Raw genomic sequence first — 12,012 nt, forward strand, 5'->3', positions numbered from 1 at the left:
TATCTCCTAGGTGATTCCAAATCTAGTCAAGCTGACAGTGAAGACAAACCTCAGCAGGCCCTTTCCAGAAAGTTGGATTTTAGCATAGACTTGAGGCAGGTGTAATGGGGAGGCTAATGACCATCTGGGCAAAAAGCAGAACAACAGAGTGGAAAACCCCTAATATGCATTATGTCTGTAGAGCTGAGCTTCCCCACCCTGTAGTGCTGGGGTCCCCTCAGGCAAGTACTGGGGCCTGGTCCCCAATGCCTCAACTGGTTTGAGTCCATCCTGATGTTCATTCCATCTCCCACCCTGCCTATCAGGCTGTGTTGTTATGGTTTGGCTCCGTCCTACACGAACCAATAGGGAGGTGGGTAAAATGCTAAGGCAGGAGTATCTGAATTTGGTCTCTTTCTTGCACAAATTTGAATAGAATGTGATCCAAGTTTCCAGCTTGCTTTTCAGATGACAAATGACATTGGCTGGCACAGTGGTACCCCCTCCCCCCAGCCAGCTGTCTCACAGATGGGGATTTAGGAGCTGAGGGTGGACCCTCACTTTAGGAAGTATTTATTGAGCTCCTAGGCAGTGCCCAGCCCTGGAGCAACGCCCCATTTTCTTCCCTAAATAAACAGTTGAGGACTTGCACCCCATAGGGATGCCAGAAAGCCCTTTTGCTGGCACAGAGAAGCAGGAAAGGATGGCCTTTGCTAGGATCTTCCTACAGGGTTGGCACAAGGCTCAAAGGCATTAGTGTCCCCATTCTGCAGCTAAGTGGGGGATCTGGGACCTTTGGTGACAAGTGTAAGGTGACACTGCCAGGAATGGAGAGCTGTGATGTGATCCCGGGATGTCATTGCTTGTCTCCTGGCAAGTTTCTAAGTGTCTATTTGAAGATAGATCTTGAATTGTTCTTTGTGTGGAAGATACTTCATGTGCATGTTAGATGTCACTGGCACACACCAAAGATAACAGGAAGTCACCCGAATCAGACAAAAAAAAAAAAAAAAAATCTTGAATTAGTGATCTGCAGAAATATCTGTACCATCTCCCAGAAAGCAGGATAAAAAGAAGAGGGGGAAGGAGGAGGAGCAGCGATAGTAGCCAAACAAGATGAGAGAACAATGAGAAAGATAGAGAGGCCTTTGGGGCCTCAGAATTAGTGGTTTTCCCAAGAGGAACAAAATAAATCAAAAATGAAGCAATCGCCACACATGCCATTGAGAAGCACATCCTGGCGCTGGAGACCCCCACACTCCCACACCTGAGAGCTGAGCCCCAGGGGCCAGTGGTGTCACTTCAGCTGGGACTGTGTTTAAACACTGGCATATTTGTTGTTCTGGGAATTGAATCAAAGTTGAGGCGCTTCTCTGAGAAGACCTGGCTTGCTATAATTGGCCTGTGCAATTTTCTGTTCACAGCCTCAATTCATTTCCTGTGTGCAGCCCACTCCATCTGGGGCCAGAGCGCGGCTTCCCCGCCAAATACCACCTGAGCATGCTCCCCCAGACCTGCAGCAGAGAAGGGAGGGGAAGTCAGTGTGGGGATCCAAAGGATTTCACGCTGTTTATAAATTCAGAGTTAAAGGGGGCATTTGCAAAGTGTTGACAATCCAATGGTGGCAAAGGCACAGGAAGCCTTATCCCTGTGGACTTGCTGATCTAGCATGAACAGTCAGGATGGGGGAAGACAGCACTCTGGACCAGGGAGAGCCCACAGATTTGGGGGGTTTATGAGGACCCTCCCACATCCCAGACAGCGTGGGAGCTGCAAGCCTGGAGGTATAATCCTGAGGATGGGCTACAAGGCTACAGGGAGAAGTTAGGGCTGGAGTCAAGGTCAGAGCCCTTTGATGACAGAACTACCTAGTGATACTGGCAAGCTTCCCTTGTTTACTACCAGAGCAACCCCTGGCTAGAGGCTTCTTCATGGAAACCAAAGCATTCCCTCTGGTTCTGAAATAATCCAGCCATGGTGTTTGACTTATCAAAAAAACAAAACAAAACACCAGACAGCACCCTCACAGTATTGTCCCCCCACTGCATCTTTTCCTTCCCACTGGGCTGGCAGTTGCTAGTCTCCTAGCCTGACCTGGTTGTTCAAAGCCCACTTGAACTGAAGAGGAGGCTTGCTCAAACCCTGGGAATTCAGGGCTCCATGGTGCTGAGCTCAGCTTCCTGCCCTGGACCCCAGAGGACAGAGCATCTTGAGGGCTCTGCCATAGTTTCTAGTGGCTTTGCACCAGGGGCACAGAGCCCTGAGAGGAGATGACCATTCATCAGGGAGGCCCAGGGGACAGTAGAGTCTGCCTTCCAGATGACTGCATGCTGCCATTGGGGTTGAGGGTAGGCAGAAACAAGATGGAGCTTCAACACACACACACACACACACACACACACACACACACACACACACACACGCATGCACACGCACACACGCACACACATACAGGCATGCACCCACATACACAGAGGCACATGCACACAAACAAAGTACATTTTAAATTATCCTGAGACTGACTGACTTGCTATGGGGAAGGATCGGCTCTCAGTGGTCCAGTCTTTGCCTGATGAGCCTCAAACACCCCAGTACCACAAAAGAAGATGAAAAAGAAGTGTTACTGTTCAAAATGCTAATGTACTAATACCTCCTGGGAGGGGTCTCAGCCTTCAGTTAACACCTCAGCTAGGAGCTGGCGCTTTGGGGAGATGAAAGCTGGAGAGTTGTCTGGGTTAGGGAGGGAAGCAGCCAGGGAGAGGCCCGGGTTCTCCCACACCCCTCCTGTGGTTGCAGACTGTGGTTACAGACTCCAGTTCATGCAGAACACTGAGGGCCCTGTGCAGGAGGGAAGGCTCACCGGGGGTGAAGGTGGGGGGAGCAGCCTGCCTCCAAGAACACTTGGTTTTTGGTGTCCCACCCCCCAGCTCAGTCTGAAAACACAAGAGGTGGTTGATCAATGCTATCTGAATAATACCCACAGCTCCCTCTCTAGGGGTGATGGAGCAAGCAGCAGGGGAAGATGGCTAAGCACTCCCTCCTAGGAAAACAGGCTGCAACAGAGAATAACTTGAAGGAGGAGGGCTGGGGAGAGCACCTCCTGGGCAAGCACGAGGACCCATGTAAAACCATGATGACCCAGCTGTAATCCAAGAGGCACACAGGTGAATCCCTGGGCCTCAATGGCAGGACTCTGTCTCCAAACACAGGGTGGCCATGGCTAACAAGATGGCTCAGCAGGTAAAGGCACTTGCTGCCAAATTTGACCATTCAGAGTTCAAATCCCAAAGCACACATGGTATACGGAGAGAACTGACTCCTGCAAATTGTCCTCTGACCCCACGACAGTGTTGTGTCACAAACATAAACTAGTAAGTATTTTCTTTTAAGAAAGGCAGCCAGTTCCTTGGGAATGATTTTGCACCTGAGGTTGGACATCTGACCGCCACACACACATGTATTTACATTCAATGCAAGCACAAGCACACCCAAACATATACATGCTCACACACACCCATATATGTACACACAAAGTCCAGAGGGTGTACAAAGAGATAAGGAGGGTAAGAAAATTGTCCAGCTGTGGTGGCGCATGCCTTTAGTCCTAGCACTTGGGAGGCAGAGGCAGGCCAGTTTCAGTGAGTTTGAGACTAACCTGGGCTACATAGTGAGACCTTGTCCTTTTTTTTTTTTTTTTTTTTTTTTGAGACAGGGTCTCACTATGTAGCTCTGTCTGTCCTGGAACTCACTGTGTTGGCCAGGCTGGTCTTGAACTCATTGAATCAGCCTGCCTCTGCCTCCCAAGTGCTGGGATTAAAGGCGTGTGCCTTCATGCTCAGCAACACTTTGTCTTTTAAAAAAGGTAAGAAAATTAACTATTCTAGAATAGCAAACCTTGCCAGTTTTCAATTTTGTTGGTTGTCATACATAGATGATTGACTTACTGATTGATACAAATTATATATTGTAACTTTTTGAATATTCAAAGCAGGTCTGTTTTATCCCTTACATTATAATAGAAAAATAATTAATTCCTCCATCACCATGAAAAATGAGGTTTAATTTGTAGCCATTTGGTTTTCACTGATACAGTCTGGAGCTTTGGATCCAACTTTTTCCTGATTCTTTTACAGCTACTATTAAAGCATAATTTCTTTCATATTACTATATTTTGTAGCTCTGTTCACGTCAGCTATTTAAACCACATCCTGCCGTTATGTCCTTGGGCACTGAATTTTCTTGTAGCACAGTCCCCTCCTGTACCTTCTGGCTTTTGACCCTTTTATTTTAGTCCCTCTGGGTCAGCTAAGCTGCCCCACCTTTGAGCAATGTGTTTTTGTTTTCCTCTTGCTGGTTAGTCCACAGCTTCTGCCAGACTCAGTCTCTGCTGAATGAAAGAATAGAGAGGACTCCATCTTGACCCTAAGAAGGGCAGATGCTGACTTTTCCATGGTTACAAATGTGGCCACCAGGCCATGTGACCTGCTTTACACTCTTCTCAGAGTAGGAATAGCCCTGAGCATGAGCTGGGAAGACAGTTCAGCTGGTAAAGGTGCTTGCCACGAAACCTGATGACCTGGGTTCAATCCCTGGATCCCACACCATATAAGGAAAGAAGGAACTCCTGCACGCTGACCTCCAAACATATGCTGTGGCATACCCTCCCCCCAAACACACAAATAATAAAGAATGGTTTTATTTTAATGTTTAAAAAGAAAACCTGAGGGGCCGGAGAAATAGCTCAGTGATCAAAAGCACTTGGTTCTTTTATAGAAAGCTTGAGTTCAGTTCCCAGCACCCATATCAGGCAAGTTACCATCTGTAACTTCCAGCTCCAGGGGATCCAAAACCCTCTTCTGGCCTCCCGGAGCAGCTGTACTCACATTCACACACACACACACACACACACACACACACACACACACACACACACACGGGGAGGGGGGAGAGGGAGAGGGAGAGCGAGCAAGAATGTATACCATGTATATGCAGGAGCTCCAGGAGGCCAGAGGGCGTTGGATCCCCTGGAACAGGCAAGCTTTACAGGCAGTGATGAGCCACCAGGGAACCAAGCTTGGGTCCTCTGCGAGACTTACTCTTCTGAGGCCTCTCTCCAGCCCCTCCCATGGCTTTCCATACCGAAGGTCACCACCGAAACCTAGCTACACATTGCTATCCCAAAGCCTGGGGGAATAACACGGCTTCCTCCAGCTATGTGGTGCCCCAGGCCTTTCTCTTTCCCCTCTCTAGCCCCAGCTTTGCTCACTTTCATCTCTGTTTCCCACTGTCACAGCCCTGGCTCCTGGTGGCTGGGTGGGGACAGCAGGGGGGGGGGGGCAGGGCAGGCGGCAGCACGTGTCTTCTCCTGTCTTGCTCCACTGACAAATACATTTCAATCTCTGCATCCCTGCCCTCTCGTGGGCTTTAGCTTCTCTCCCGGAAGCCACATCCAGATCCAGTATTCTCACCAGACACTGCCCCAGCTCCCCACATGTGGACAGGCCATGCAGATCAAGGACTCAGCATCCACACTCAATTACAGATCTGTTATGTTTTCCCTTTAATCAGAGGAATGCATGTGGTTTAGAAGAAGAAGAAAAAAAATCAAATTGTTTGGTCAAGTGTCAGCCAGTAGAGGCAGCCGCACGCCAGGCCTCCCTCACCTAGCCCATGGCATTTACTGCTCACGTGCAGGGTCTTGTCGCTCTCCTTGTGATCCACTGTTCACGTGTTAGGATTTTGTCACTGTCCTTGTGTTCCGCCAACACAAGATGCCCACTGTTGACTCATGCTGTAAGAGGTGAGGAGCCTGGCCTCGGCTGCTCTGTTTCCTCTCTCCCCTCCAAGTTTCTGATCATTTTAATATTTTTAGCACTTTAATTACATTTATAACTTTGTGCCCCTCCCACAGCACTGTATCTGCCCACCCTGGGAGCTGTGGCTGTGGAGGCTTCTATCCCTCCCTCCCTCCCTCCACAGTGCTCACCCCTCTGCTTTTCTAGATCTTACCTTCACTGGCAGGTTGTAATTCTATTATTTAACTGTCATTAATTCTTCCAAGCTCAGTGATTTGTACCCAGGTCCTAATTTACAGAAGTGGCTCAGTTGATTACTTACAGATTCTGAGAGAAGGGACCACCATGCCACCCAGGCCACTGAAGCAGCCAAGGGAAGTTTGGCCACAGGGGTTTGGCTACTTTGAGTATTTCCAGCAGTCTTTGCCCTGTTTCATGGAGTTCTTGTCTGGCATCTGGGTGGAAGTTACTAAGGGCAGAGGAAACATCAGATTAGCATGATGGGTTTCTCCATGTGGCTTCTCACCCCGAAAGTTTCTGGTCATCCGAGTGGTCCCTGCTGTCTTAGAACCTCGCACCCTCCAGGAGACCGGCAGGTCCAGAGGTGGCCATAGTGCAGCCAGACTCTGTGTCTTATAGTAGGGAGAGGGTGAGGTTTCTCTCTTTGGAAAGTTCTAGATAAAAGTGATTTCCCACTAGTAGACTAAGAGCTCATTTTGGAAGGGAAGAGAAACATCTAACAAGATTTGGAGCTCCCTCCCCACCAAAAAGAGCTTAGTATGTTCAAAGGAGGGAAAATAGCTGTTTAGCTGGAAGGTATTTGGGGTGGCAGGGGGCAAGGCAGTGGGCTTTTGTGGGCTGTGCCGTGGAGATTAGGGGGACCAGAACTCACTGTCTGTCTGTCTGTCTGTGTCTCACTCTTGCTCTCATTTTCTTACTGTGTGTGGGTGTGAGTGCATGTATACGAACATATGTGTGTGCATGCATGTGCATGCTCAAGATTAGGGCAGGCTGTCTCTCCTCTACATAGCAGGTAGACCTTTAAGATGACCACAGTGTTAAAAAGCACCATATTGTCACAGGCCAGTTCCTGTTGCTTTCAAGACTGGGCCAACCTGGAGCTTGTTCAGCAGGCAGGACACATTCTCCTTGAAGACAAGAGTCTGTGCTTTGTTTGCTATACCTTATCTGTTTGTTCTGTTAGCCACTAGCATAGTAGATTCCCCACTAGGTTCAGGGATGGCTCAGGCACAACCCTGCCCTTGAAGATCTCAGTGTCCCAGTGAAAAGAATGGACAAAGCTGGACATGATGTGTACACCTTAAATTCCCACACTCGGGAAAGAGGTAAACAGTGGGCAGACTTGGGTCTTCAGCTACCCTGTCTCCATCCTTGCCAACAGCTACTTCCCCAGACTGTCCCCTTCCTTGCACCCAAGCCTGGGCAATTACCACCTGCTCCTGCCACAGACATTTAGGAAATGCTGGTGATTAGCGATTGTTATTGTGGTAATTAAAATTCCCTGGGAACAGCTTGGCTAATATCCATCAGTATCTGCAGTCAGGTTGGCTGTGAGCTGAAATGGTAATGAAAACCTCGAAACCCAGCACAAAGAAGAGGTACCAGGGAACATTAAATGCTACCAGATGCCCCCTACAAACACCATGGCAGCCATGTGGGTCTTTTCTCATTAAATGGTATTTTCAAGGCTGGCTGCTTTGCTGCCTTATCACAGCAAACCACGAATGGAAAGCAGCAACATTCAGCTTCTCCAGAAGGGAGTATTCTCCCATTTGTGGGCCTAGGCCAGGGAGGGGGCTTGTCCCCACAGAGAGCTTGTCCTGGCCTTGTTCTTAGTTGTTGATACCAGGCAGCTCCTGATGGGCCTGGATGCCCTGGGCAGAAGTCACACAATTGGATGCTATTATCATGCAGGTTGTAGAATTGGAGGGGCCAGTGAGGCAAGAGAAGGTCAGGATGTACATGGGCAGGCATGGATGGGATTGCTGCTCAGAACCTGGCCCAGTTGGCATTCCCAACACTTGACTCACCGGGTTTGCTCAGCCATGCGGGAGGTGATTTCCAAAATACTGACAGTGCGTTTTGTAGATGTGTGCCCAGGCACGCCTCCTGTGCTGAGTGATGCACCCATGCTCTGGACCCTCTGATGGGGAAGGGGGCTCAGGAATTGCTGCTCCCTACACTAGTCCAGTATCCCAACCATTCTGAGTGGCAGGGTAAGCCAGTGGACCATCTACCTAGAGGACAGTGACAAGTATAGTATCAGACCAGAATCTTTCAGAAGTGATCATTCCATTGGCTAGCTGCAGACCTGCCCACAGATCTGGGGAGACACTAGCCTGACTGGCCTGGAGGGCTGTGCGTATGGAGCACAGATACTGGGATGAGGTTGATATGTTTGTATAGAGTTTGGGGTGTTGGATAGCCCCTCCCCAAAAGAGAGACTCCTGGCAGTGCATGCTATTCTGCCTTGTACTTCGGATCCTGTGATCTCTCCCATCTTCATAAAGCACTTTGTTGATGAGTGTTTTGAAGGGAGGTGGGGTGGAGATGGGTTGCTATGGTAGATGGTAGGGCTGAAGCATGGATTCTGGTGGCTGTGCCATTGCCACAGAGCAGCAGGAAGGAAGGGCTGGAGTAGGCACCATCAGGGAGATGCCCGGGGGCTTGTTCTCACCGGCACACTTACTAGATGCTCCTTCTCACCCCTCTTTGAATCTGAGATAATAATTCCATTTGGTCAACAGTAAGGAATTGGGTGAGGAGCTCGAGAGATGGCTCAGTGGGCAAGAGCCCTGGTTTCTCTTCCAGAGGACCAGGGTTAAATTCCCAGAGCCCATACGGCAGTACAAACTGTCTAACTCCAGGCTTCTGACCTCTCATACAGACATGTATGAGGCAAAACAACAATGGACATAAAAATAAATTACATATTTTTAAAAAACTGTTAAAAAACCATTTTTTAGGTGGATATACCAGGTCACTTCCTAGGCTGGGGACAGTGGCAGAGCACTTTCCTGGCATACTAGACCACTTCCTGAGGAAGGCAACTAGCCTTATAGGTTAGGATATGCTCCTGAGGAGGACTCACAGCCATCAATTCTGTTGTTTAACCAGTGTTTACTGAGCATCTACTCGAGGTTGATGGGTGTTAAGAACTTGAAGGTACAGTGGTGAGCAGACAGCCATGGCTGTCCCTCCTTGGGTGATGGAGCCCAGTGGGGGAGAGAGACTGCTCAATTTAAGGACCAGCCAAGAGGTGCAGGTGACCCAAATGTCTATGGACACATAAACATTAGCTGTACAGAATGCCGTGTAATACACACAGTGGGACTGGCTCCAGCCGCCCACGGGATGCTGCAGCATGCGTGAGCCTCGACCACTGTGCTAAGTGAAATGAGCCAGGCGCCACAGGCTAGTTCCTGGATGATTCCACTTACATAAGGTAGCTGCAACAGACAAACTTAGGGAGAGAAAGTAAAAGGTGGTCGCCAGGGGCTGAAAGACAAAGGGGGACAGCCCGGTGACGCTGTTGTCCATCCTGCAGCACCTACATTTGGTGACCTCAGGACCCAGCAGTGCCTCTTCCATGGAAATTGCTCCTAGGTGAAGTACAGACTCGGGATCTGACCCAGGGTCCTCCTTGCCCTGTGTGTTTCTGTGCTTATGGTGATGTCCTCTTTCCTGGAGCATCTCAGCTAAACGTTAGATGTGCCTTAGATCTTTGAACATGATCGAGGCTGTAGCCAACAGTGAACTAGTGAGTGAGTATACTGTGAAGAGGCCTAGCCCAGCTCCCAGCAGAGAAACAAGGGAACAGTTCCAGTGTCATCCGCAGGAACTGGATTCATTAGGCTGAACCTGAGCACAGCCAACCTGATTTGGGAGGTGAGGGATATACACTGTAGTGTGGGTGGAGACCATTTCTTATTAACACAGAATAATTGCTGTGATACATGGTGGGGATGACGCCGGCCTAGATGCATGAGACCCTGTCTAAAAAGAATAATATAATGCTGAGTTGACTTTAGGCAAGCAGCTGAACTTGTCGAAGCCTCAGTTTTCCCACCTGGAAAATGGGGTTGGTAGCAAAGTTCCTCAAGGAACCTTTGGCACCATATGCCCTGGAAAGAGGGAAGACTGTCCATAATTGCATTTTGTGGATTTTAGACCAGTGTGTGCTACTACTGCCTTAGTCTGTTTTCTGTTGTGGTAACAAAACACCTGAGATGGGGCAATTGATAAAGCATAGAGGGTCCTTTGGCTTCTTTCTAGGCATTGGGAATCCCTAGAGCTTGGTGCCTTCGTCTAGTGAGGGTTTCCATGCTGTGTCATGTGGCAAGACTTGTTTTTACATTTTGACGTCTTTATTTTGCATACAGGATGCATATAGGGGTCAGAGGACAACTTGTATGAGCCAGTTCTCTCCTTCCACTGTGGGACAGGTCCTCAGACTTGCCCATCTCGACAGCTCCCCTTGCCCCTTTTTACAAAGACGTGCTTATTTTAATGTTGTGTGTATGAATGCTTGCTTGTATCTATGTATGTGTACCATGTGCATACAGGACCCTACAGAGCCCAGAAGAGAGCATCACACACCCTAGAACTGGAGTTACGGGTGGCCTTGAGCCAGCATGTGGGTGCTGGGAACTAAATCTGAGTCCTCTGCCATAGCAGCAAGTACGCTTAACTGCTAAGCCATCTCTAGCCCATGATTTTTAAAATGGTGTGTGCGTGCGCGTGCTCAAGGATGCGTGTGTGCACACACGTGGTAGTAGGGGCACATGTGTCATAGGGCATGTGGGAGGTCCAAGGACGACTTTGTGGAGTGAGTTGAGTGTCTTTACCCTGAGCCATCTTGCTAGGTCAACATGCTACCCTTGGTCTTAGGTATGTATGGAACCTAGAGTGCTCTGGGAAGCATTCTATATCGAGCAATGTTCTCAGACCACTTTTTATTTCTTATTTTGAGACAAAAATCTCAAGTTGCCCAGGATAGCCTTGAACTCACTCTAGCTTAGTCAGGCCTTGAACAGGGTCTTCCTGCCTCTGCCTCCTGAGTTACTAGGATCATAGACCTGTGCCAGCAGACTCAGCTTCCTCTTCCTCTTAAAAAGTCACTAAGACCCATCCCCAGGACCTTATCTTATCTTACTGTGTCCCAAAGGCCCTACCACCAAATGCCATCAACATACCTGGAGATCAAGCTTTCTTCTGAGAGGAGACAAGAATTCAAAGCACAGCGGTTTTCAGTCCAGGAAATGGAAATATGGGTGGGAGGGTTTTCTCACAGGGACATCAGAGAACGTTCCTCCCACTGTCCCTGCTGTGTGAGAGACTCAGCCTGGGTACAACTCCATACTAGAGTGATGCCTGCCGCGCTCAAGGCCCTGGGTCCCATCCTTCAGCACCACCTGAGAAACAAAGCCATACAGAGCCATCCAAAGCCAGGCCCTTGTGTGCAGGCAGCAGTAGCTGAGTGATGCACACTGAGCTCTTGTTCTGGGCTCAGAAGTCCCATGACCCATAGTCTGGAGCTCAGAAGACCCCTCGTCTACCTGGGAGAACTAGCTGTACCTCCCTCAGCAAGTGCCGGGTATGGCCAGCTTAGTGTTGTTCAATTTCTGCAGCAGACATGGGGGTGGGGAGCGAAGTTGTGTGCTAGTTAAGCATGGGAGCACAGGGGAAGAATGAGGTGGAGGATGGATGGAGGGTGGGTGACTAGAAAGGCAGCCAGGCAGGTTCTAAGTAGGCAGCATGGTATGCTCTTTTGTCCTGCTGGAGAATGCTGTGCACATTTGCACTCCAGAGGCTCAGAGAAGCCCTTCAGTGACATCTTAGTTTGTACTAGTACTTCCCAAATGTACATGCCCTGGGACAGTGTGCTTGCTCTCTGCCGCTGTCCCTTCCTCGGGTATTATTATAATATGCCACAGTTTAAATACGGATATTTAGGGAGGAAGAAGCCACTTCAGTCAGCCAACACTGGGATCCTGATTCTAACTCTTCATTTTAAATAGGGTATTTGGCCCCTGAGGATAATATTGTCTATGCTTGCCACATAGGGTGACCATAATGATTGTAATCATGGCATCTATGGGGTGGCTTCCCTGCACCCAGTGCAGGGTTATGAAGTTTTAAGTCCACTCATGGTCTGATCCTTGTGGCCACTCCATGAGATAGTGCCGTCCCAGATCTGCCTGAGGGTCCAGGAGAC

The 12,012-nt window shown here is 49.1% G+C and overlaps 1 protein-coding gene across 1 annotated transcript in view; it reads left to right on the plus strand.

Annotated features, from left to right (window-relative positions):
• Rph3al (rabphilin 3A like (without C2 domains)) overlaps positions 1-12,012 on the plus strand; it is a 101,133-nt gene that overhangs the window by 65,965 nt on the left and 23,156 nt on the right.

This window comes from Phodopus roborovskii, unplaced genomic scaffold, assembly GCF_943737965.1.
Source record: "Phodopus roborovskii unplaced genomic scaffold, PHOROB, whole genome shotgun sequence".
NCBI classification, from domain to species: Eukaryota; Metazoa; Chordata; class Mammalia; order Rodentia; family Cricetidae; genus Phodopus; species Phodopus roborovskii.